This window comes from Phyllostomus hastatus, unplaced genomic scaffold (assembly GCF_019186645.2).
Source record: "Phyllostomus hastatus isolate PE091 unplaced genomic scaffold, TTU_PhHast_1.1 phas_contig_90, whole genome shotgun sequence".
NCBI classification, from domain to species: domain Eukaryota; kingdom Metazoa; phylum Chordata; class Mammalia; order Chiroptera; family Phyllostomidae; genus Phyllostomus; species Phyllostomus hastatus.
This window is the reverse complement of record NW_025333984.1, coordinates 2,552,685-2,580,591: the sequence shown is the minus strand read 5'-3', so window position 1 is coordinate 2,580,591 and position 27,907 is coordinate 2,552,685. Positions and strand designations below refer to the sequence as shown.

At 38.7% G+C, this 27,907-nt stretch overlaps 1 non-coding gene across 1 annotated transcript; it reads right to left on the bottom strand.

The window, feature by feature from the left end:
- Positions 1 to 13,155: 13,155 nt before the first annotated feature.
- LOC123827853 lies at positions 13,156 to 13,261 on the bottom strand. Its single transcript, XR_006787354.1, has one exon. It is a non-coding gene; the product is annotated as a U6 spliceosomal RNA (small nuclear RNA).
- Between the last annotated feature and the right edge of the window lie 14,646 nt (positions 13,262 to 27,907).

Sequence of the window (27,907 nt, the reverse complement as noted above, 5' to 3'; positions counted from 1 at the left end):
ACATACAGCCTATGGCTACCTTGAAAGACATATAAAAATTTAGAGCTTACATAACTGGAAATCACCTGTGTACAGCCTCACTTTACAGAAGGGAAAACTGAGGCCCAGATAGAGGAAAGAACTTGCTCATAGTCCTTAAGCAGTGAGTACCAGAGAGCCCAAGTCCTTTTTCAGCAGGCCAAGATTCTTTATGCTTAACCACACTACCTCAAACTAATTAATAGTTCCAAACAAATATCTTAGAAACATGCTCTATGAGTCTAGTTATTTCATAAGACAGGATTTGATATAAATATATAGTTTTCTGTTTCCTATGTAAACTGCCAGGATGTTCATTCATTAAATAAATTAGTAAGTGCAGGTGTAGTGTTAGATAGTGGGAATTCAGAGATACTGTAGTTGTTCACAGTCTAGTGGAGGAGAAAAGTGAGAAGGGACCATTAAAATGTAGCATGATTATTGTATAGGAAAAAAGTTGGAGATGTTGAGATTCTGTAGATGCACCTCACCCCATCTGGAGAAGAGGTTATAGAAGGCTTTTCGAGAGGTAGTGTCCAGATTGATTCTTGAAAGAGATGGGACACCAATGAACAATTCAGATAGGGTCTATCAAGGAACTCACTCACCAGTAAGGAAGATAGAAGTCCACAGACAATAAAGATCCTCTGTGTTAAGTGCTGAGAGAAAGTTAAACCAGATTTTTTTTGAGAACACAGAAAAGAAACTCCTGATGGATATAGGAGCAAAGAAAGGGTAAAGAGGATTACCTTTAAAATGATAGTTCCTACTGGGTTTGGTCTTAATGGGCATTGGCTGAAGACAGTCTATGGGTCAAAACATGCATAAAACTGTCCTCTGGGTGATGGGTGAAGTGAGTGAATACAATACATTGTGTATTAGAGTATAGGCTAAACTTTTGTAATTGAGATTCAAACAAAATAGAAGTTTCCCTTTCTCTCATGCAACAAATCAAAGTGTTAAGAGGTAGGCTTCTCTGCTCTATAATACTTTCCAGAGATCCAATTTTCTTCTATTTTGTGGTTCTATCATCCCCTAATATATTTTCCTTATCTGCATAATCAAAACGGGTTCATCACCATTCTCTCTGTGTTTTAGCTCCTAGGAATTAAAGAAGAAAAGGGAAGTACAAAATATACTATTTCCTTTTAAAGAAGTAACTCAGAGTTTTGCAGGCATCATTTCTACATACTGTATGTTGCTGTGTACAATGTGCACTATTTTGAGGAAATTTTTGAGGGAAAATAAGGATATGCATTATACATGGGTAGTACTAATTCTGTATCTATATAAATGGTTTTAATTCTTTTATTTATGCTCATGCACTAAGGGTGTAATTCTTAGAAAATAATAATGATATCCATATGCAAAATGATACCCTGGAATACCATAATCAGTTTCGCTTTCAAATATAATTAAATAAAGTAAAAACTTAAAATGGAAGATTTTTTCCCTGAAAGTTTGGGCCAAAAACATGGGTGCACATTTTACGTGGTAGTGTATTACACATGGCAAAATACAGTACATACTTGGTCATTTGACCACACGTAGCTGCAAGGGAGATGGGAAATGTAGTCTTTATTCTGAGAAGTCAGGTTCATTGCTAAATCTCAGACATTTATGTTACTAAAAGAAAACAAAGAGAATGGACAGTGGTTGGAAAGTAGTAGTCCCTAACACATGCTAATTTTCTACCTCATGTATCAGGAAAGGCATTTTTAAAGGGGAAGTGGTTTGATGTTAGGCTAGGGAGGATCTGAGCTAAGTCCAATTAAGGAGTTAAAATGTCTCAATATTTCTTGTGTAGATAATGGGCAAGTATGAAGTATGTTTACATATTCTAGATTAGCTGTCCCCAAAAAATTATCAGGAAGAGATAAAATTCTGATCAGAATATCCCTAATATGTGACTGCTATCTTTAAACTGTGTCACTTGACCCATGTTACTCAGTTCTGTTTTGCCTGACTTGAAGATTTCATGAAGATTTTATGCATTGAAGATTTCAGGTTAGTCTTCCTGTCTATTCACATTTTTTTGAGAATGGCATCTTCTCCACACAGAGAAGTCTGAGAAGGGTGATCTGAATATTCCTACACTGGTTCAGATTACTGTTGTCATTCTGAATTTGGCATGCCAAGTGTTGGGAGTCAGTAACAAGGCATTGCAGCACACACAAATAGACAGAGACAGAGATGAACTACACCAGCCCACCTAGATGAGGTATAAAGCAGGAACAGGCACATGTTCAGGAAAGTGATCAGCACCAAGCAGTTTTTGATGAAAGGGAAATCTTGCCCAACACAGCAGTCCTTGGAATAGAGGATGACAACTAGTGGACTGATGCTGTGGAATAGAGGAGTTCAAGAAAGCTGGCAGACATCCATCCATCCATGGGGAGCAGAGCCTAAGCCATTGAATGGGGCTTATGGATAGGGTCTATCCCCCAAACAGTGAGACAGGTCTGAGCCCTCCCTGAGAAGTGGAAATAAGGAGTCAGGGTGGGCACCAGAACAGACACAGAGTATTATGAGCTATGATGTTCAAGTAAGGAAGGAGGAAATGTGACTCAAGGAGAAGTATCCCAGGGCTTAGTTTTTATCATGGAATCTGGAGAAAAGGAGGTTATGCCTGCATTTCAGAAAACAATTCATTCCAATCCATGTTGAATCTATTATCTTCTACTTTATGCTCAAATTAGAAAATTGGACATCATCTTTGCATCTTCCTTCATCATTTTAACATATATCCTATTCAAAGTTACCAAATCTTATCCATTCTACTTTTTTTTTACTGTGAAGTTTCCTTTTATTTATTTATTTATTTATTTTTCTCTTTTTTATTATTGTTGTTCAAGTACAGGTGTCTCCATGTTTCCCCCACCACTACCCTCCACCACAGCCATCCCCAACTCCCACCCCTTTGGCCTAGTCCATGTGTCCTTCATATATGCTCTTTGATGACCCCTTCCCTTCTTTATGCATTATTTCCCTCCCCGCTCCCCTCTAGTTACTGTGTTTGTTCTTTATTTCCATGTTCTTTCCTTGTTCCTGATTGTGTTGTGACCACTCAAGGCTGGACAGGTCCACTCTGGATTCAGGTAGATGGAAGAATATACATAGAGCCTTGGGAATGCTTGGCATACCTTTATTCAAGGGTGGAAAATCCACATGCACTGCAAGCTGCATGTCCCCCCAGTGCATCCCTGCTTGTCACTGCATGTCACAAAGGAGGAAGTCCCAACTCCCTTATACACACATGCATACAAAGCTGGCAGGGAGCAGCCAACATATTGTATAATACAGCAACATTCTGCACATGCAAACCCACTCAAGGGGTTCCATTTATCACACCCAGCCCTAAGACTATGAGAACACAGCTTATTTTAGTTCCCCAGACATCTGAGTGAGGGAGCCAGATTGATTCCATTTACCCTAGACTGATCATAGAGGAAAAGCTTTCAGTTTTTCACCATTAAGTATGATATTAGCTGTGGGTTTGTCATACATAGTCATTATGTTGAGGTAAATTACTTCTATACCTAGTTTTTTAAAGTGTTTGTCTCATGAAGTTTGCAAAATACTTTTTCTGAATCTTTTGAGGTGATTATACAATTTTAATCTCTCATTCTGTTGATGTAGTGTATCACATTTATTTTTGATTTGCATTTGTTGAGCCATTCTTGCATCTGGAGAGTAAGAAACTAAGAAGGAAAACTAAAAATATCAAAGTAGTAATTGGGATAGTTTCACTGTGCTGAGTAGATAAGAATTAGAGTTCAGGATCTGCCATGGGTAAGGGGTTCATTAAACACACAAGATTATCAACTGAATGTTCTGGACAGGAATGCATTAGAAGTAAGGACAAAAATAAGTAGAAAGCCTTCACTAAAATTGAACCCATCTTTAATTCAGCTTAGGCACTTACTTGGTAGAGGTGATCTGCCCTTATTTTATCAACTTAACAGTGAAAAGAGTGCATCCTCTCTGAGGGAAGATAACATCATCTAGATCCTATAGAATTATTTACACACAGTTGGTTGGCATTCATTCAAAACTTTCTAGGAACAGAAAGAGACAAGGCCACATGACCGAAAACCTAGATAAAACCCCAGACAATAGACACAAATTCACAGGTGATCCAGATACATAAATTAGCAGACAAGGAATTTCTAATAAATAAATACATGTTCAAAATTAGAGGAAAAGGTGGACAAGATCTATGTAAAAAAGACTTTAATCCATTCATTAGAATCTGTAAGAATCAAATGGAAATTGGGCATGTGACTGATAATAACCAATAGAATACAGCGGAAGTAGTTGTGCCAGTTCTGAACATATTCTTTAAGAAGATTGTCAATTTTCAAATCCTCTATCTTAGAAGACTCACTTTTGTGAGCCCAGTGTGAAGTCTGGCTCCCCTGCTAGAGAGACCATGTGGAGAGGACAAGCGCTGAATTTTTTTTTTACTTGAAATTATTTACTTATAATTACAGTTGACATGCAATATTATATTAGTTTCAGGTGTACAACCCAGTGATTAGACATTACATAACTTATTAAGTGATAACCCAATAAATCTAGTACTCATCTGACACCACATAGAGTTATTACAATGTTACTGACTATATTCCCCAATGTACATCCTTGGGACTATTTTATGAATATCAATTTGCACTTTTTAATCTCTTCACTTTTTCATCCTTCCCCTCAACTTCCCTCCCATTTGGGAACTGTCAAAATGTTCTCTATGAGTCTGTTTCTGTTCTTCTTGTTTGTTTGTTCTTCTTGTTCTGCTTTTTAGATTCTACACATAAGTGAAATCATCTGGTTCATGTCTTTCTCTATCTGACTTATCTCACTCATCACAATACCCTCTAGGTCCATCCATATTGTTGCAGATTGCAGGATTCCCTTATTTTTTAATGGCTGAGTCATGTTTCACTGTATGTGTGTACCACTTCTTCTTTATCAATTCATCTATTGATGGACACTTAAGTCACTTCCATATCTTGGCTATTGTAAATAATGCTGCAATGAACATATGGATGTATATATCTTTTTGATTTAGTGTTTTGGGTTTCTTCAGATAAATACTCACGAGTAGTATTGCTGGGTTTTTCTTTGTCTCTTGTTAGATAGTTTTTGTTTAAAGTCTATTTCGTCTGGTATAAATACTGCTACCTCAGCTTTTTTGTGGGTTTTTTTTTCCATTTTCAAGAAATATACTTTTCATCCCTTTACTTTCAGCCTTTACTTTCAGACTGTGTGTGTCTATCTGAAGTGAATCTTGTATAGACAGCCCATGTAGGGGTCTTGTTTTGTTATCAGTTTAGTCCTTGTATGTCTCTTGACTGAAGCATTTAATCCATTTGCATTTAAAATAATTGTTGATAGCGATGTGTTGATTGCCATTTTATCATTTATATTTTTTACCTTTTTCCCCTTCTTTTTAAGGAAGACCCTTTAACATTTCTTGTAATACTGGTTTGGTGGAAGTGAATTCCTTTAGCTTTTTCTTGAGAAGTTCTTTATTTCTCCTTCAATTTTAAATGATAGCCTTGCTGGGCAGAGTAGTCTTGGTTGTAGGTCCTGGTTTTTCATTGTTTTGAATATTTCATTCCAGTTCCTTCTGGTCTGAAATGTTTCTGTTGAGAAATCAGTTCATAGTCTTATAGGCGCTCCCTTACAGGTAACTTTCTCTTGTTGTTTTTAAGATTCTCTTGTTGTCTTTAACCTTTGGCATTTTAACTATAATGCGTCTTTGTGTGGGCCTCTTTTGGTTCATTTTGTTTGGGTCTCTCTGAACTTATTAGACTAAGATGTCTAGTTCATTCACCATGTTAGTGAAGTCTTGAGTCATTATTTCTTCAAATATGTTCTGGATTACTTGCTTCCTCTCTTTTTTTTCCTGATACCTTTATGATGTGAATGTTGTTTTGCTTGAAGTTGTTCCAGAGGGTTCTTATACTATCCTCATTTTTTGTATTCTTTTTTTTTGCTGTTTTTTTTGTTTGTTTGTCTTTGTTTTTATATTTTCTTTCTTTATTTTTTCAGAGAGAGGGGCAGGGAGAGAGGAAGAGAAGGAGGGAAATATGCATGTGAGAGAAACAGTGATTAGCTGCCTCCCATACATGCCCTGACCTGGGACCAAACCCACTACCCAGGCATGTACCCCAACTGTGAATCAAACCAAAGACCTTTTACTTTGCAGATGATGCCCAACCAACTGAGCCACACCTGTCAGGGCAAGTTGTATTAACATGACTCTTTTGTTTTGACGTTTTTAAAATATTTTTAAATTATGTTTTATTGATTATACTATTACAGTTTTCCCAATTCCCCCCCTTTATCCCCACTCCACCCTGTGCCTCCCAACCCTCCAGCATCCCCCCTTAGTTCATGTCCATGAGTTGTATATATAAGTTCTTTGAGTTCTCTGTTTCTTATACCATTTTTGACCTCTCCCCATCCATTTAATGCCTACCAATTATGCTTCTTCTTCCCTGTACCTTTTCCCTCTATTCTTCCCTGTACCTTTTCCCTCTATTCTCCCCCTCCCCCTCCCCACTGAAAACCCTCCACATGATGTCCATTTCTCTGATTCTGTTCTTGTTCTAGTTGTTTGCTTAGTTTTTGTTTTCAATGTTTTTCTTTCTTTTATTTTTTAGGTTCATTTATTGATAGCTGTGAGTTTGTTGTCATTTTATTGTTCATATTTTTGATCTTCCTTTTCTTAGATAAGTCCCTTTAACATTTCATATAATGATAGCTTGGTGACGATGAACTTCTTTAACTTGAATTTATCTGGAAAACACTTTTTCTGCCCTTCCATTCTAAATGATAGCTTTACTGGATATATTTTTGGATGTAGGTCTGTCACAGAACAGACCTGGGGTGAGGGTGAATGATATACTATTACTAACTGGACCCACCCTTGTGCTCTGGGGGGTCTCCCACCCCGTACTAGGTTTGTCTTGCCTGCTGCCAGGGAAAGATGTCTTTCAATGACAGAGACTAGTGAAAAAGAAAGGGATTATTTATTTAAAGAGTTATACAAACTTAAGAGTAATGACTTAATGTCTTCACTGAGATCCCAAAGTCTTTTAGAATACCCACAAATGCACAGTCCTTCCTTCCCCCTCTGCCCAGTCTGGGGTACTGTTTCTCAGAAAAAAAGAAGTAGAAGTCCATGGTTCTTCTCTGCCAAAGCCGTGTGGTCCCAAAAAGACTCCACATAGCAGCTGCACCTGGGTTTAAATCCCAGTGCCAATCTTCCTCTGCCACACTATTTCTGACTCCTCCCACAATTGGCCACAGCTGCCAGAATTCCTGTATTTTTCCAGTTTTACTGGGCTGCCAAAGTAAGCCCAGGCAGGTGTGGCCCTGCAGTGTGGAGCCAATCATCTCCAAGCTCTTATGCAGGCTCTGTAACCAGGGGGAGTTCCCTCCCACTTACAGCATGGGTATAAGTCACTCCCATCCCCCTGGCTCAAAGCCTGACCACAGCTACTTAACATATCTATGAAACCAGTTAATGGTTATAGATATGTTAAATGACTGTTCTAGAGTTTACCTGCAAAACTGTTGTTATTCAAACCAACTCTCAGTGGCCCTGGTCCTTGCATCCCATTTCCAGATCTGAGGTGTGGGGGTGAGGACATCCTATATATTTTTTTTTCTAATATTTCCTGGACAAGGAGTTCTGGACCCTATTAAAAATCCCTATATGCCCCACCCCTGGGCTGCACCCTGTTACAGGTCCTTGCCTTTCATGACTTCAAATACTTCTTTCAAGCCCCTTCTTGCCTGCAAGGTTCCTTTTGAGAAATGAACTGATAGCCTTATAGGAACTCCTTTAGGTAACTGTCTCCTTTTGTCTTGCAGTTTTTAAGATTGCCTCTTTGTCTTTAATCTTGGGTAACTTAATGATGATGTGCCTTGGTGTGTTCCTCTTTGGGTCCAACTTCTTTGGGACTCTCTGGGCTTCCTGGACTTCCTGTAAGTCTATTTCCTTTGCAGACTGGGGAAGTTTTCCTTCATTATTTGTTCAAATAAGTTTTTGGTTTCTTGCTGTTGTTCTTCTCCTTCTGGCATCCCTATAATTTGAATATTGGAATGTTTCAGGTTGTCAGAGAGGTTTATAAGCCTCTCTTAACTTTTTTGAATTCTTGTTTTTTCATTCTGTCCCACTTGGATGTTTATTTCTTCCTGTTGTTCCAAACTGTTTATTTGAGTCCTGGTTTCCTTCCTGTCACTGTTGGTTCCCTGAATATTTTGCTGTATTTCCTTTTGGATATCTTTCATTTTTCAACCAAGCTCAATCAGTTCTGTGAGCATTTTGATTACCAGGGCTTTAAATTCTCCATCAGATAGGTTGATTATCTCCTCATCGCTTAGCTCTCTTTCTGAGGTTTTGCACTGTCCTTTCATTTTGGCCCTATTTCTTTGCTCAGGGTCCCTGATAAGTTGTAAGGGGGCAGGGCCTTCGGTATTAACCCAGGCAGAGCAAACCTCCTTGCTGTGCTGCGGCACTGCCTATGCAGAGAGGGCCAGAAAGAGAACCATGCAACTCGCCTGCTCACCTCTAGTGCAAACTCTTGTGTGAGACTGGGAGTTTCTCCCACTGCGGCAACCACCATAGTCCACAGCCACCTGTGAGTCTCAGTTTTCCCTTAAGTCAGCCCCTCGTACATAGTCCACAGCCTCACTGGTCTGGTTGTTCTGGTTGATATTTTCTTTAATTCCATGGTTGTCAGAGTTCCATGTAGTTTGATTTTCTGACACTTCTGGTTGTTTATTGATTTTAATTGGTTGTTTTTCTCCTCTTGGTTGTGCGAGGAAGTAAAGGGTTTCTACCTATGCCTCCATCGTGGCTGAAACTCCTTGTTTTGATCTTTTTTCTGTTCTGATTGGGTGTTTTCGGCTTCAGAATGTCTGATTTGGTCCTTTGCTTCATCTACATCACTGTTGATTACCTGTAATGCATTTGTCATTGCATTTAATATATTCTTCATTTCTGACTGGATCATTTTTATGTTTTCTATTTCCATTTTTTATGTTTCCTGTCTCTTTGTTGAAGTTCTCACTAAGATCGTCTACTCTTCCCCTAAGTTCATTGAGCATCCTTATAATCAGTCTTTTGAACTGTGTGTCTGCTAGATTGCTTATTTCCATTTTGTTTATTTTTTTCCTGGAGTTTTGCTCTGTTCTTTCATTTGGAACATAATTTTTTTATTCCTTATTTTGGCTGTCTCCCTGTATTTTTATCTATATATTAGGTAGAGCTGCTACATCTCCCAGGCTTGGTAGAGTTGCCTTATGTAGTAGGTGTCCTGTAGTAGGGTCCAGTGGCATAGTCTCCCTAATCATCTGAGCTGGGTGCTCCAGGTGTGAACTCCATGTGGGCTGTGAACACTCTCCTATTTGTAGCTGAGCTTTGCTTACTGTTGACATCTCAATAGGAAAAATTTACCCCGGGCTACAAGAATTGGCTGCAACCACTGTGGAGGATAAGCTGTGCAGAGGCCAACCTCATAGAACAGGATTCCCTTGAACAGTGCTCTGATGCCCACTGAATCCACCCCTTGAGTGTGTTGCTTGTGGAGGTGGTTGAGTGGTAGTCCTTTGGCATGGTCTGAAGCTGTCTACTGGGTGCACTGGCTCTGGGTTCTTGTGGCCTCCCAGGAAGTGCAGGCCAAGGTCAGCTTCCACCTGTGCCATGGCAATAGCCACCTGGCATGAGCTACAAAGAAATCTACAGATAGTTGTTACTTTGCTGGGATTGGATGTTTCCAGATGAGGCCAAGCTACAAACCAAGGCCATCTGCCATGAGTGCTGGGCCTGGGACCACATAGTGAGAGGTACAGGGCATACTGAGGCCAGATGCTGCTTCTTTGAGAGATTTTAGGAAAGTCAATCATGAGGCAAGACAGGTCATTTGTATGGAAAAGGTTTGAGTGGGCTGAAAAATTGAGTGGGCAGGGTCTCAGGGAATCACCAGCGTGAGGAGAACAGTGTTATTCAGATTTATGGAATATCAGATATGGCATCTGCCTGCCAGCTCTGTGGGAGGAGGGCTCAGAAAAAGGAACAATTGCTTCTGCTAGCACTTCTGTCTGGGAGAAAGCTGCTCCTACAGCTATTGTCCTGATGTCAGATAATTCAGTTCCTCCACATATGTTTCTGATGTATTTTGAGGTGCTGCTCCAGTGCTTGAGCTTAGAGACAGTGAGTCTGAGTAAGTTCATTTATGGACCTTTTAAGAGGAATGCCTGGGACTCTGGAACCCTTTGTCTCACTTGGCCACAATCCCTACTTATTTTTACAATGAGAAGCTATGAGGACTTCTCTTCCAAGAAATGGAACCCTTGGCTAGAGGTCCTGGTGTGAGGCTGAGACTCCTTGCTTCTCAAGGGGGACAACTGTAGCTGAGACATCCCTCCCAATTTTAGTCTGCCACATGTGGATGTGAGACCAGCCCGTTCCACATCTCTTTCTCTCCTACCAGTCTCAATGTGGCTTCTTTATATTCTTAGTTATAGGCTTCTGTTCAGTGAGATTTCAGGCAGATCTGAATGATGGTTGTTCTGTAGTTTAGTTGTATTTTTGATGTAGTTGTGGAAGGATTTGAGTACTGCATTTACCTATACCTCCATCTTGACTGAAACTCTGAGGCCCTGAAAATTTTGTGTATAGGAAGAGAGGACCAACCATCTGAGAGACTCAGTTGAGCCTCTGGATGACTCCAGCTGCCATCTGACTACAACTTCACGGTAACCCCCTAGTAAAATAAACAGAAGAACTTCCAAGTGAAGCCCATTCAGTCCATAGAACAGTGAGATAAAATAGGTTATGTTTTAGCCATTACATTTCAAAGAAGTTTGCTAGGTAACAATAAGTAATGGAAGCATTCTCTTTCACAACTGGCCCCAATACCCCACACTATGATGTAGGGTAATAGAAATCTAATAGCAAACCCATTCTGTGCACACAAGGCCAGGTTTTCTTGTTGGAAAACTGTTCAACTCTCCATGAAAAAGGCTTTGCTTCTGGGTTATTCACACTTCTGTGTGAGCCAAGGCTCAGTACAATATCTTCCCAGAAGGTAGTATTCCAAATCTATTCTTGAGTTATACAAGAAAGATTTCAGTTCCAGATCTCGGCCTTTCTAGCATTAAATAGGCAGGTAGGGAAAATTCTATGAATGATTCTACATGCTTGCCTATCCAGAGGCTGATAATCATTCAACTATATTGCCTTTCCAGGGTTTACAATATCTATCCACCAGCACCACATACCCTTACAAGTTCTGGTTGCACTAAAAAATTCTCCCATATGAATGAATGATGTCATCCTGAAGTTTGCATTAGATTGAGTTCTGAGTGCACCCACCAACAGGCATCATTCTGTTACAAATTTAGAAGATATATTGCTGACTTTATTTACTTATTTTCATTTCCTTAAAAGTTCCACATCAACAGGTCCTTTGAAAACATTAATTTGCTGCTATATTAGTTTCAAAGTACATCTTGGAGTTAGCTGATAGGCATATCATTCAAGAAGACAAGTTGTATAAAGCAACCTTCTTGTGTTGTTTTATTTAGAATGCACATCTTTATTCTTTATTTTATAAGTATAGCCAACTTGATTATGTAGGTTACTGAAAGGGCAAAATTGTCTAAATAACCTAAAACTTTTGAGAAATGGTCATCGATAATTATTTTGGAAATGCATTATATATTTTTTCCACCATGAGCAGCAGTTATTCCTAATTATGATTTTGCTTAGGGTAATACTAAAATTAATCTGCACACTGAGCATATATATGTCAATAATATGTTGGGCAACTGAACAAGGAGAGCTAACCCAAGATTCTTAAGAAGCTGTTTGATGTACAATTTACCCGCAAAGTCTTGACTCCTCTTTTTGAAACTGATCTATCAGACTTCCCGTATAAAATGAGAGCTATTTCTTACTTCGACAGGCTGCATACCAATTCCAAATATGCCATCACTTCTAAAATTCTCAAAATCTCTATTCAATTTACTTCTAAAATCTGTCCTATTTTCCTGAGTTATGGCAGAATCTGGGCTCCTGTGTAAACCCATCCATTGCAATGTGTGTTTCTGATACACTTTGGAGGTCATTTGGGAGACTTAATAGGCAAAGAAGAATGCTCTGGATCAGCCATGAGAATGCATGGCTTCAGCCATGGTCTTTACTCTGATTATCCCTAAATCCTTTTTCCTAGCTCAGATTTCCCCCCCAAATCTAGTGGTGTGGAGATCTGCCTATTTATCTCCCCCCTTAATATCCCACAGGAACTTCACCTGGCCTTCCCTTCTTCACTCCATTCCAAATTTACTTCTTCTATATTCTTTACATCAGTGGTGGTACAACTATCCCTCCAAGTCCCAAAACTAAGAATTTAGGCATCTTTCTTGCCTTCTCCCTCCTCTCCTCGGTCCCTCCCTACCTTCTCCAGTTCTGGCTGATTTTACTCCTTGATTATCATGTTGGTTCACCTGCCTCTCTCCACCCTCTCTTCCACTCAGACCAAGTCTCTATCAGCTCTTTTGTGGGCTATGAAAACGTTCTCATAATTGGCTTCCTTGCATGGAGTCTTGCTCCCTGCTCCTATTCATCCTTCACAGAGGAGACACAGAGAAGCATTGTTCTAATACACAAATCTTAAGTTACTTCAATGCTTAATGGCCACCCATTTCCCTCAAGGCAAAGTTTTAAATCATTCACTCTTTGGCAAAGGCCTGGTACAAGTGTGACACCTGCCAAACTTTCTAGCTTTATGTCATGTGTCTCTTCCCTTTGGTCTCTCCACTTCACTCATGCTCTATTCTCAATCTGAGGACATGCTAGGCTCTCTAGTCTCTAAGCCTTTGTTAGGGTCTTCCCTTTGTCTGAAGTACCATTTCACTTTCCTGTTTATCTGGTTACATCCTCCTCATTATTCAGATCTGGATCAAAATGTCATTGACTCAGGACAATTGTCTCTGACACTCCAGACTTTTAGGTCTCCCTATTTTATGCTCTCCTATTTCCCTGGACATCTTTGTAGCATTCTTCAGGCTATGAGTGCACAAGGAATAGGATATGTATGTTGTTTTTCTTTCTTTTTTAAAAAAATGTGGAATGCTATGCATTTGAGTGTCACCCTTGCACAGGGGCCATGCCAATCTTCTCTGTATTGTTTCATTTTAGTATATGTGCTGCTGAAGTGAGAACATGTATGTTTTTGTTCCTTGATCAAGTCATTGGCACAGTGGTTAAGACAAAATAGGAGCTCAGGAAATGTTTCCTGGGTGGCTGATTAAACAACAGCCTCCAAACTGGCCTCTCTTTCTCCAGGTTCTTCCTTTCCAACCTATCCTTTCCACTCCCACCAGAGTGATCACCTAATTCTATGATATGAGGCTCAGCTCCATTCAAGTCACATTTGAAATAAAATAATCATTTCTCTCCTTTATATACACAATTAAATTCAAATGCTTTCATGTAGGGCATCAAGATCTGTGATCTGTTCCAATACTACCTGATCAACCTTATTTTTGTCTTAGTTTCTGCTTAGAAGAAGAGTCTACATTCCAGTCAGATGGAATTAAACATTCTTCCATGCCTATGCCTCATGATTTCTAGCCTCCATACATTTGCTTTTGGTGACCTATCTATCTGGCAAGTCTTGGCTGTTTCCTGCCTAATTCCCATATCTCCTTTATCATCCAGCTTAAAATCTTTGTCTTCCCTGAAGCTTTTATAGTTTCTCCCACTTGTAGCTAGAAATGACCACTTCCTTCTCCCAACATACCCAATGTTTTTTACCTCCCTTGTGACACTGATCCCATTATGTACACAGAAGGCTCATTCTCTTACAGACTGCAAACTACAGGAGAGAAAAATCTGGCTATTTCTTTATTGCTGGTAGGACTCAGGCAACAGTATAGATGTGGGACCTATTTGCAGGCATACCACTTGTTTCATAACCTTGTACTCAAAGTGTGGTCCAAAGACAAGCTGCATAGGTATCATCTGGGAGTTTATCAGTAATTCACTATCTCAGGCCTACTAGACTTACCAAATCAGAATCTGCATTTTAACAAGATCCCCAGGTGATTTGCACACACATTAAAATTTAAGAAGTAGTGCACTGTTTTTATTACACCAGGGAACGTACATCCTCAGAAAAAGACAAACACTACATTTTGTCATTCCATGCTCTCAGACCTGGTACCAATTTACAGATCAGCTGCACAGTGTGTGCTTCTCTATTTCTGCATTATGAGCCAGTAACCATCTGGCTCTTAGTTTGGGACCCTCCCCTTTTTCAACAACATGGGACAAAACCCTATCCTAGACAAGGGAAATCCTTTTTTCCTAATAGAGGGCTGTGGGTATACAAAGCTGATCCCAATCAGGGAGGAAAGTTGTGATTCTTTAAGCTTGCCTTAATCAGTGAAGTCTCTGGCCAAGCTGTGAGTCAGCCTTGTGTCCTCTGTTAATCATCTGTGAAAGGAATGCCATGGGGTGATATCAAGTGAGCTTTTGAGCTAACCACTCCTAGAAACATCTGGAACTGGTGGAGGAGTGTGACTATGAATACAGATGAGAACAATTGAACAATTTGAATTAATCACAGTTTTAAGTGCTTTGTACAAAACATATTTGTGTTTTGATCTAAAGTGGCAAACAAATAAGCAATGCTTGTGCTTCCTAGGTTTTAGAAAAGAGGTCAAGACTCCACTAAAAGGACTTTCCTGAACTTTCTCTCCAGATTGTTTGAACAAGAATAGCCTTCTCTTTTTCCTTAGGCCTTACTTAATTATCAACATAACTCAAGTGTTATATTCAGTGCCCACCTTGTCTGCAAAAGCTGATGGGTCCTATGGAGCACACTGTCATTTCTTTGCAGTGTGCTGCAGAGAAACTTGGTGATTAGGAAGACCCTCAAATTCTGGCAAAGCAGCTCAAAGTGGGAAGTGGCAAAACCTGTTTGCTTGTGTGCTTAATGTATGTATGTATGTATGTATGTATGTATTTATGACTCAGGCATGTATTTGCTGATAAATGACTACTTTAAAACCTCTTCACTCTGATTTGAGCTGCTTAGCCTCTAATCAGAACCACATCCAGACTCAGACAGGAGTGGCTTCCGGCTAGCTTCAGTCTGAGACTGTAGAAAACAATACAAAAACAAAAAACAAAAAACAAACAAAGAAGAACCCCAGGGCTTGCTAGCAATCCTGCTGTCACAGGCCCCTGACTGAGTGAACTTAATCAGAAGTGTCTATTGTCAAATAAGGCTTTGCCAGGAAAAAAAATCAACTACTTGGAATAAGAAACTGGAAGGTAATGTATAGGCCACTAATGGAAGCTGTCCTCATAAGAAAGTTTCCCCTGGACAAAATTGTGAAATAGACACATTTTGTACTTTCTCTCCAACTATTTCTTCTTTTGGTGGGTGTATCAATCAATCAAGGTTCTCCAGAGATAGAGGGTGGTTTAAGGAACTGGCTAACATGTTTGTAGATCTGGCACATTCAAAATCCATATATCAGGCCATCTGGCTGTAAACTCAGGCAGGATTTTCATGTTTCAGACTTGAGACAGATTTCCTTCTACAGCAGTTCTACCATTATAACTTCATTTAGTATAGGCCACCTTTTGCTCATGTTTCATCCAAACAAACAAGCTGCTACACTGGGCTAGGGTCATCTGGCCTTTCTGGTTACTTAAGGTTGTTGGTCTGGACCACAAGGAAATAATGGTTGGGTTCCCTGTAGAACTAGGAAACCACAAAGGTTTGACAGGGACATTTGTCTGATGCTTCCAGCATGCATAGCAGGAGTCTCTAGTGCAATGTCAAGATAGCCAAATTCCCAGGCTGTCAAATCTCTCAGGTAATGACTCCAGAGCTATTTTATGGTCTTCCTTTGACTTTTAAAGCCACAATAATTTGGCCTTCTCTATTGTGTACTGTTATGCCCTGCTAGTCTGTACATTTCCTCTGAATTGAAAGAGTACTCACTGGTCTCTTTCTAGCTACCTGGCTCTCATTGCCCTTGGGGGCCCAAGAGAGGACTTGATTATGCCTGACTGCCCTCTTTTCCTTCTAGGATCCTAAAAGGCAACTAAAGATCCTCTATTCATTGAACAGCTATTCTGTGGTAGGCAGAGGTCTTTAGAAAGGAATCAGATATGGTCCCTACTCTTTAAGTGCTCCAACCCAGGAAGTCAATGATTTCAGGCAACTGGGATTAAGAGGAAGCTAGCGTATCAACTGTGAACTAATGTTTTCCCACCTTCTATCCACTTCTTCCAACCTTGGTGACCCAAATCCTCTCTCCTCACCATGTGCCTTTATTGGTTTTTTGGTTGTGCAGGGTTTTGCACTGCAGTGTTCTGGCCTTGCTTTCCCTCTCCATGCTCCCGAAATAGGTCTGCCCTACTCTTCTATGTGTTCAGAACTTATTGCCAGTTCATGGGTCATTGGTTATCACTCTGATAAAGTGGAGTGACAACATGGTATGAATAACTGATAGTATACTTAAATTCATTCATTCTACCAACAAGTATGTACCTAGAGTCTACTGTGTGTCAGGTCTTTTGCTAGGTGCTGGGTATAGAGAGGTAAATCTGACATGGTTCCTGCCCACAATGAACTCATCATTTTGTTAAGAAGATAGACAAGCAGATATACACAGACAATTTCCACATAATATAAGAAGTGCAATGAGAGAAGTGTGTGCTGTGAACAGCTGTGGCAAAGAGAAGGGAAGAGCAACCCTTCTTGGCCTAGGAGAATGGTGATTAGGGAGAGGAGAGGCTTGAGCAGCTTCTTGAAAAATAAGTAGCAGTTCACCAAGTAAACAGGCAAAATAGACATTCCAAGGAAAGAAAACAGAAGGAACAAAAGCACAGTTGTATAGTCACACACAGGGTGTTAGGAGGATGAAGATAAATCGATCTAGTGTGGCTAGGCATGGCACAGTGTATGCCAGAGGTTAGACATGTATGTAGATGTGAAGGCTCTGGTCTTCCAGGCAATGAAATTTTGACTTGCTGTTAAGAGCAACACAGAGCTATGGGTGTTTTTGGATTTGGGTAATAACTTTATTAATCTATAATTTACATGCCATACAATTCACTTACTTTAAGTATATAATTTGTGCTTCTCAGTATAGTCACAAATTTGTGCAACCATCATGACTACATAATTCTAGAATATTTTCATTACCCCCAAAAGAAAGCTTATATTAATTAGAAGCCATTTCCCATACCCCCAACTCTCTAGCCATTAGCAACCACTAAATATATACATATATTTGCTTATTCTTGATATTTCATATACATGAAACATCATGTGGCCCTTGGTGAGAGGTTTCTTTCACTTAGCATAACTGTTTCAAGGTTTATGCATGTTGTAGCATGTATTAATATTCCATTTTTTCATGTCCAAATAACATTCCATTATATGGATGTACCATATTTAGTTATCCATTTGTCAATTGATGGACATTTAGGTTGTTACCTTCTGGTTCTTATGATTAATGCTGTTGTGAACATTTGTGTGTAAGTTTTTATATGGATATGTGTTTTCATCTCTTTTGGATATATACCATTGACTAGGATTTCTGGATGATAAAGTAACTCTATGTTTAACCTTTGAGGAACTGCCACACTATATTCCAAAGTGACAATGCCATTTTACATACCCATCAGCAGTAATAGGAAATTCCAATTTCTCTGCATCCTTGCTATCTTATATTAATTTTCTTTATGACGATAGGTTAGTCAATGTGACATGGTACTTTTGTTGACTTTTTCACTTGCATTTCCTTGATAACTAATGATTTTGAGCATCTTTTCATATACTGTTAGCATTTGTGTGTGTGTGTGTGTAATTACCTATTCAGATCCTTTGCCTGAATTTTTATAGGGTTATTTGTCTTTTTATTATTGAATTATAATAGTTATTTATTCTAGATACAAGTCCTTATTAGATATATGATTTGCAAAAATTATTTCCCAATCTGTAGCCTTTTTTCACTTTCTTGATGGCATCCTTTGAAAAAGTTTTATTTGATAAAGAGCAATTTATTGATTTTTAATCTAATGTATAATGCTTTGCATATTGCATCTAAGAACTCTAGACAACCTCACGTCACAAAGATTTTCTTCCCTTTTTTCTAGAACTTTTAGAGTTTTAGTCTACACATTTATAATAGGTCTGTAATTTATGTTGAATTAATTTTTGTATATCCTTTTCGCTGAGACTATAAATTGTTCTTTTTGGCATGTAGATATCCAATTGCTTCATACCATTTGTTGAAATGGCTGTCATTTTTCCACTAACTTGTATTGCCGTATTTGTGAAAAATTAGTTAACTATACGCAGACTCAATTCTGTCCCTCTGATCTTTTTTACTATCCTTGTGCTAATGCCACTAAACTAACTTGATTATTACTGCATTATACTAAGTTTTGAAACCACATAGCTCTTTATTTTAAACCTTCTTTTGGCTACTGCAGATTGTTTGTATTTCTATACAAATATTGGGATAAACTTTTCAATTTTTACATAAAAGCCTATTGTGATTTTGATAGGGCTAGCATTGACACTATACATTAATTATGGGAGAATCGCCATCCTGACAATATTGAAGCTTTCATTCCATGAATATGGAATCTATCTCTGTCTATGAAGATCTTTATTTTCTCTGAACAATAATGTATAATTTTCAGTGTACAGAAATGTTTCATATCTTTGGTTAGATTAATTCCTACATATTTAATATTTTTGTTGCTACTGTAAATGTTTTAAATTTTTTAATTTCTTATTATTTGTTACTAGTATATAGAAATAAAATTGAATTTTGGAAGGACTTCTGGTCAATATGATGGCATAGGTAAACACAGCTCACCTCCTCACATAATCATAGCAAAATTACAAATAAAATTTAGAATAATATAGAACAACCATCCATCAGAATAGTCAGAAATCAAGTTTAATGGAAGTCTGACAATTACAAAATTAAAGAAACCTTATCTATCCAGACTGGTAGGAGGGGCAGAGACACAGAGCAGGCTGGTCCCACATCCATGTGTGAGGGAGAGAACTTTGGGAGTGATATCTCAAAAATGTGGAGTCCCAGCCCCACTCCAGTCCCTCCAGCCCAGGGTTCCAGTGCAGGAAGATAACTCCCCACAACTTCTGGCTGCAAAACCCAGTGAGGATTGAGTCACTGGAAGAAACTTCTGAGGTCCCAAGCAGTTCCTCTTAAAGAACCCACACACAGACTTACTGACTTACTCAGACTCACTCCCTCTGAGCTCCAGCACTGGGATAGCAGCTTGAAAGGCACCAGTGGCATACAGGGAGAAACTGAAGTGTCTGGCATCAAGGCAGTAGCTGGGAGACAGCTTTCTCCCAGACAGAAAGGCTGGCAGAGGCCATTGTCACTTTTCTGAACCCTTGCCCCATAAAACTGGCAGGCAGGTGCCACATCTGAGACTCCATAAACCTGGCTAACACTATTGCCCTGCGCTGGAGATCCCCTGAGGCTCTGTCCCACCCAACTTATGGGCCCATCAAAACTGCTAACTGTGACTTTTCCATATGAATGGCTGGTCTTGGCTCATGCTTTACAACTTCCTAAATCCTGTCAAACAAGCAATAGCCAGCCTCAGTGAACCCCCAGCCCCCACACCTCTTGCTAAGTGGCTCCAGGGCCAGCACTGGCAACAGCCAGGATAGATTCACAGCTTGACTTTGCCTGGGAATCTCCAAGCCCAGCACAAGTAGCAGCTGGAATTTTGTCCAACTATGTAGTGGATTTTGAGGGAGAAGACTGTCTCATCTCTTCATTTGGCCATAGCAGTATAGAAGAGATTAAAATAGGGAAGTGACATACAATGTTTAGCAGGAGAGAAAAATCAATCTAGCCAATACGTGGTGAAAGGCCTCTGTAGGACAAGTTTGAAAGCAGAGACCAGTTAAAAGATTATTAAAGTAACACAATCAAAAAATGATAGGGGCTGTGAATAGGTTGTTGCCAGTGATATTGAACAAAGTGGATGCATTGGACATTTCCATCAAATATGAAATCACAAGTATTTAAGTAGGCCCAGTTGGAAAGGTATGTTTCTACTTGGGTACTGGAAATATCAAAGGAAACAGTTTGTATTGTATATGATTGTCTAACCATTATGTTGTACACCTGAAACTAATATAAAACAATATTGAATGTAAACTCTAATTTTAAAAATTAAAAAAAAATAAAAAATAAGACCAGATATAGAGCATTGTAAGTAGAACTGGAAAGTAAGAAATATTTTAAAGATCTGTTGCTTTGGTAGAGTTGCAAAGACTTTATGTCCAATGGAAAAACTAGTGTGTGTCGAAAGTGACAGAGGGAGAGAGTTTGGGTCTAGATTACTGGAAGTATTAAAGTACCAGGCACAGAAATGCAGAACAAAGGATGGGGACAGGCTGTAGTAGGAAAGGAGAAGGAAGCTAATCTTGAAAAAAAAAAACACTTTAGTTTTGAAAAACCATGATAACATCCAAATGGAAATGAAGAGGTAGTAGGAGATTTAGCTCTGCAGCTCAGTAGCAATGAAAGTATGCAAATGCAACATAAAAAAAAACAACTTTTACGTTAACATCCAAGTATAGATGTGTCCAGAAATATGAATAAATCCTGGTTGCTACTGTTTTTAATAATAATGTTTGGTTCTCCATAGTCTCTTCCGCTTATCTACAATCACAAGATGTTTTTTTGTTGTTGTTTGATATTTTTGGTTTTGGTTTGGTCATGCCAGGAAGAGAGTGGTCTTGGGAGGAGAAACATATAAAAACAGGGTGAAAGAGGGAAGAAATTGAGATCAAGAGAGAAAAAAAGCACATAAAGCATATCAGGATCTTCCTCTATCACAAGCCTCTTAAAACTGTGATAGGAGTGCCAGGTCAGAATGAGTGACTATGTTTTCCACATACCTGCACTCCCTAATTTTCAATGAAAAGTTCACCTATCTTTCTTAATATCTGTATCTGTGTCTTACTTGCTTTGACCTTATTTTTGCATTTCTCTGCTTATCTTTGTCTCTCTTAGTTTCTCTATCAACTTTCCCTCAGGAGACATATTTATTCTTCATCAGCTCAATATTTTATACTTGGGCTGGCCCATGTTTCTCCAAATGGCTGGCAGAACCATCTGAGAATACAGGGGCCTTTGGCCCCAAATATAGCTCTGAACTACCACTAGATGGCAGCGTCTGGGAACTTTGCTAATTAGGCCTAGATATTCAGGCAAGCCTGACAGCAGAGTGGTGGGGAGTGTTAACTTGGTTATTTTACTTTTATTCTATTGCAACAAAAGGCACTAGACCTAGCAGGATCCCTTTTTTAATCACAGAGGAAAATTCATGTTTGAAAAATACTCAGGGCTGGAAAAGCCTCTTCTCTAAGCTGGTATTTTCTCCTACCTGAATTCTCACACACACTCCTAACTACAAACCTTCCCCTAGATGCCCTCTTTTTACCTTGTCAGCTTTATTTTTTTAGATCAGATTTCCTCTCCAACCTGGTTAGCAAGTTGGGTTGATCCTCTTTCCTCACTTTGAGCATGGACTTGTAGAAGTATGAGCTGCCAAATCCTGAAAAGCTCTTAGACTTTGTTAGTCTAATTCCATCCTTTTCAGATGGTACAACTGAGGCACATAAAGGAGAGAAATTTGTTCAAAATAATATAAAGAATTCAAGGAAGAATCCTATGGGCCAGAGTCTCATGACATACTTATAATAATCAATAAAATAGCCAGATCATTTAGACCCACTAATTGCATTACCACAACTAAATGTCTGGGGAAGGAGAAGGAGACAAGAAACATCAGACATGATACCTGTCCTCCATGCACTTAGAACCTAATTGGGAAGACAGACTTACACACAGCAAAAAAGAGATAATGCCCTTTGTGATAAGGCAGTGTAAGAAAAATGTTAATGTGGATGAGTGGCTCAAGGGTTCAGAAGAAAGAGCTATGAGCGGTGGAAGTGGAGTGGTAGAGAGTTAGGTGAAGCTTTCAGAAGAAAAAATAAATGATTATAATTACTTCAGGGTCAAATCCTATGCTGACTTAAGCAGAAGGAGATGGTCAAAGAGAAGTAAAACATAAGGCTAGAGTAATGGGCTGGGACCAAGCTGTTCAGGTTCTTATAGGTCAGGCTAATTTCCCCCTAATACTAAAGAAGAATTCTCAAATGTTTTTGATATTTATATTTTCCACATTCAGAGGTAACTTTTCTCTAAGTTTGTTTCCCCAGGAAGTAGCCTCTTCACTTTGCCCTCTTTCTCCCATTAGTCTCAGGTGGTCAGAGATGAAGTTGAATAAAAAAGATAGGCTGATGCTTGTTTCCTCTCTATCTGTTTCATGCTCAATCCACTGGGTTACACCAACAAGGGCATAAATAAAATATTTTAAAAATTGAAAACTGGAAAAAGAAATTAAAGAGACATTTTTCCAAAGGAGACATACAGATCATCAATAGGTACATGAAAATATGCTCAACATCATTAATCATCAAGGAAATGAAAATGTAAATCACCATGAGATATCACCTCACACCTGTTAGAATAGTTACTATGAGAAGGAAGAAGATAACAAGTGTCAGGAAGAATGTGAAGAAAAGTGAAACCTTCCAATGTAAATCTGTATACCCATTATAGAAAACAGTATGGAGGTTACTAAAAAATTAAAAACAGAACTACTACATGACCCAGCAACCCCACTTCTGGTATTTATTCAAAGGAGATTAAATCTGTATGTCAAAGAGACTTCTGCAATTTCATATTCATTGTAGCATTATTCATGGTAGCCAAGATGTGGAAAGAACCTAAATCGTTGTGAATTAATGAGTGGATAAAAATGTGTTATAACTGTAAAGTGAAAAATTATTTAATATGGAAAGCAGTATGGAACTTCCTCAGAAAACTAAAAATGGATCTGCCTTTTGACCCTGCAATTCCACTGCTGGGACTTTATCCTAAGAATGCTAAAACACCAATCCAAAAGAACCTATGCACTCCAATGTTCATAGCAGCAAAATTTATAATAGCTAGATGCTGGAAGCAACCTAGATGCCCATCAGTAAATGAATGGATCAAAAAACTATGCTACATTTACACAATGGAATTCTATGCAGCAGAAAGAAAGAAGGAGCTTCTACCCTTTGCCAACAGCTTGGATGGAACTGGAAAGCATTATGCTAAGTGAAACAAGCCAGGCAGTGAAAGACAAATACCATATGATCTCACCTTTAACAGGAACCTAAACAACAAAACAAAGAAACAAGCAAAATACAACCAAAGACACTGAAATAGAGGACAGGCTGACAGTGACCAGAGGGGAGAGAAGAGGAAATTTCAGGGGACAACGGGAAGGGTTTACAGGAACAAATTTAAAGGACACATGGACAAAAACTAGGGGGAGGGTGGTAATGGGAGGGAAGAGGGGAGGGTTGGGTGGGTGGGCTGGAATGGGAGTAAAAGGGAGAAAACCGTACTTGAACAATGATTAAAATAAAATTTAAAAAATAATAAAAAATGTTAGGGTTGAAATACAAAAAAATTATTTAGTGATAAAAAAGAAATTCTCCATTTGTGACAACATGGATAAACTGGAGGATATTATGTTAAGTGAAATAAGCAAGATACTGAAAGACAAAAACAGCATGAGCTCACTTATATGTGGAATCTAAAATAGTCCAACTTATAGAAACAGAGAGTAAAATAATGGTTGTCAAGGGCTAGGTTGAGGGAAAAATGGGGTGATGTTGTGATGGGTAAAAAGTTTCAGTTATGCCAGATGAATAGGTTTTGGAGATCTAATGTAGAGCAATGTTAATATAAATAATACTGTACTGTATACTTGAAATTTGCTGGTAGGGAAATCTTCAGTGTTCACACCACACACAGAAGGAAAGGGAAGGGAAGGGAAAGGAAGGGAAGGGAAGGAGAGAGAAGGAGAGAGAGGGAGGGAGATAGGGAGGGAGGGAGGGAGAGAGAGAGAGAGAGAGAGAGAGAGAGAGAGAGAGAGAGAGAGAAAGAAAGAAAGAAAGAGAAAGAAAGAAAGAAAGAAAGAAAGAAAGAAAGAAAGAAAGAAAGAAAGAAAGAGAGGGAGAGAGGGAGGGAAGGAAGGAAGGAAGGAAGGAAAGAAGGAAGGAAGGAAGGAAGGGAGGAAGGAAGGGAGAGAGAAAGAAAAAGAAGGGAAGGGAAGGTGGAAAGGAAAGGAAAGGAAAGAAAAGGAAAGAAAAGGAAAGGAAAGGATAGGAAAGGAAAGGAAAGGAAAGGAAAAAGGAAAATGAGAGGAAAGGAGAGAAGAGGGAAGGAGAAGAAAGGAAAAAGAAAAGTGGTAACTGAGTTCGTGGATATATTAATTAACTTGATTGTGGTGATCATTTAACAACACACACATATATCTAAATATGTTAGACATCTTACATGTCTACAGTTTCTACTTCTCAACTATGACTTAATAAAACTTAAAAATAATTTCAGGTAATCTCTATACCTGTTCACTGCTGGCTTTTAAACTATGAGTCTTGTATGCTCCAGGGCTTAATGAAAATGCCTCAAGTCTCATCAAGGGAATGATTCTCTCCTCTTTACCCTCTTATCCAAGCAACTCCACTTTTGTCTATTTTATACATTTTAATTCTACACAGTTCATTTAAATGAAGGGTTCCACTACTAAAAATGATTTCATATCACCATGAATCAGCTTAGTTCTAAATGCCAAAAGGACAAATATCTACTTGTCAAATTAGAAAGGCAATTTCCAAATCAGGGAGCAGACTGATTCTGAGGTACTTCCTCAGCAGTGATATTCTAGACCATGGGCATTAACCATTCAGATGCCTCTGACATAGGTGGCAAAAAAAGTAAAGTAATTAAAAATAAAGAAGTCATATTTGTGCCTGTGAGGCAAATAGAGTATAAATCAAAATGGGGTAGCAAGGGGAAGAAATGCAGTGATGTTAAAATAGTAAAGAATCACATTTTTGGGACCTGCAAGACTTTGAGTAGCCTTTACCTGAAAATAATCAAGCCAGGATTGTCATGGACAGGGGCACAGGTATAGCAGGAAACTGACCTTAATGTTCCTTCTTTGCTACATACTTGCTACCACTCAACCCTTCTAATCTTAATTTTCTTCATTTTCAATTGACAGTAAAAATTCTTGTCTTGCTTTAGCTCACAGAGATTGAATGAAACTCAGGTAAGTGACTCAGGTAGATATAAAAGCTAAAGGAACTTTTTAAAGGCTGGGGAAATGGTAGCTACTATTATGTGATCTAACTCACCTTTCTTCAACTTTGTTTTGAAACTGATATATAGGTGTAAATTGAATGGCTGAGCATGGTTCCTTAGTCTATACTCATCATATCCTCCAATCTGAAATCCCTATTTATGCCATCCATCAACCATTACCATGAATGAGCTTACCATATAGGTGGGTAATTAGGGGCTGGCTCAACAGTAGAAGAAGGAGATGGTGCCAAGGAAGGTGTCTGACTTGACAGAATAACCAATTTCCAACTTCTCTCTCTCTCTTGTCCTATCAAACAAAGATATTTGCCTTATAAATTTCTGTGCATGTTTGTGTATCTATGTACAAACATATGTACAAACATTTATATGAAAATAAGTACAGAAGTTTGTCATGCAGTCATATATGGTATTTATAAAAACCTTCTTCTACTATTTATTCCACATTACCTTTTCCTTCAGCAAGAACCTCAACAGGTTATGGTTCTTTATCTGGTGAGATGACCCAAATATTCATTCCTGAATGGCTTGGGCTACTATTAGTTATTCCTGTATTGGCTTGTTATAGTTTTGCATTGACCTTAATCACAGGATATGTTAATACCGAGACACCCAAAAGGATCTCCTGTGTTCCTGACATATTCTTCCTTACCTCCATATGGAGTACTAGCCCAATGTCCCTTGGTAGTCAGGATCAATCACCCCAACCAGTATATTAACTCTCATCTGTGCTTTTGACTCAGGGGCATGAAGAGCTCAAAGCGGCTGTAGTGCTGTAGGTGTTCACTTTTGGATAGTGGCTGCACATAATACAATAGCATTTGAAAAAGGCCTGAGTCTTCTCTTCCTTTATTAACTGATTATAGGGAACTCCCCAAAGGGCCATAGATGAAGAGTGGGAGAGGGAAGGTAGTGTAGCAGGAGTGAGGACTGTGGATATCTGGGCCACTTCTTTATCTGATTTACTTGTGCCTTTAAGGTTTACTGAGGCCCAGTCATGTGTATATCACTTCCTTTTGGTGATAGAGTGCTTCTGTACATTCTCAATTTTATGGCCTGATGGGTCAGATAAAACCCAATTCATGATGGGCAGCTCAGCTGGCATGGTAACTTAGGCAGCCCATGGTTTAACATTCAGTCTTTACTAAGGCCTAGTAGCAGGCCCAGCACTTTTTCTCAAAAGAAGGGTGGTTATCTGTAGAGGATAACAGGGCTTCATTCCAAAATATTAAGAGTCTATGGTGTAATTCACCAATTGATACTTGTCAAAGGTTCTAAACAGGACCTCTATCTCTACTGACACTTCAAACAACATTGGATCTGCTGGATCATATGGCCCAAGTGACAGAGCAGCTTGCACAACAGCATGGACTTGTTGCAGATCCTTCTCTTGTTCTAGACTTCACTAAAAATAGCAGCTTTTCAGGCCACTTGGTAAATAGGCTGGAGTAACACATCCAAATGAGGAATATGTCACTGCCAATATCTGAAAAAGCTCACTAGGTGTTGTGCCTCTTATGGGGTTGTGTGACATGCCAGATGCAACACCTTATTCTTCTCCTTAGAAAGGATATCTTGACATAGCCCAAAGCACTAAAATCCTAGAAACATCACTGAGATAGATCTTTCAATGTTTTTTGGATTTAATTTCCACCCTCTAATAAGATGTTGATCCACGGTCTTCCCACTCACAGAATTTACAATCCTGTCATCTATATTCTTGTTCTTCTGAATATAACATGTCTCTTTTCTCTGTTTTTTTTTTTACAGATTTTCTCTTTATTATTGCTTTTGAGTAATTTGTTTATGATGTGTCCTGCTCTAGTTTTCTTCAAACATCACATATTCATTGAGCTTCTTAGATCTGTGATTTATAGTTATCCTGAAATTTTCAAAAATTTCAGCCATTAGTTCCTCAAATCTTTTTTCTGCCCCTACCCCCTGAAGTTCTGCTTACATTGCATATTAGGCTACTTAGTGTAGCCCGAAGTTCAATGATGCTCTGCTCATTATTTTTTTCTTTCTCTGTTTCATTTTGGATAGTTTCTATGGATATGTCTTCACATTCACTAATCTTCTCTTCTGCAATGTTTACTCTGCCATTAACCCTAATCCAGGGCATTTTTCATTTTAGACATTGTAATTTTCTTTTTTTTTTAGTTCCTCTAATTAATGTTTTATTCTTGCTTTTAACACTGTTTAAAGGCCACAACATATTAAAGAAATCTTTGATACTGTGTTAATTTCTCTGGAGACAATCATGTAATCCTTTCAGGTTACATAAACATGTATTTATAGATTGAAGTCTCTGCAGCCTACATATGAAGGCTTTTTTGGGGGGGAATTTATTGACAATAATTCAATTTTAGCTTAAAGAAAAATACTTTTTTTTTTCAGTGACCTAAACCTATCATCTGTTAAGGGCATTACTCAAGTCAGGTCAAGCATAAGAACAGCTACTCCCTCACCTTCATTAGTTGTCTCAGGCTTTTCTGTACTTCATGTTACTCTGGGAAAATCTGGTCACTGAGAAAGACCATCCACCCTC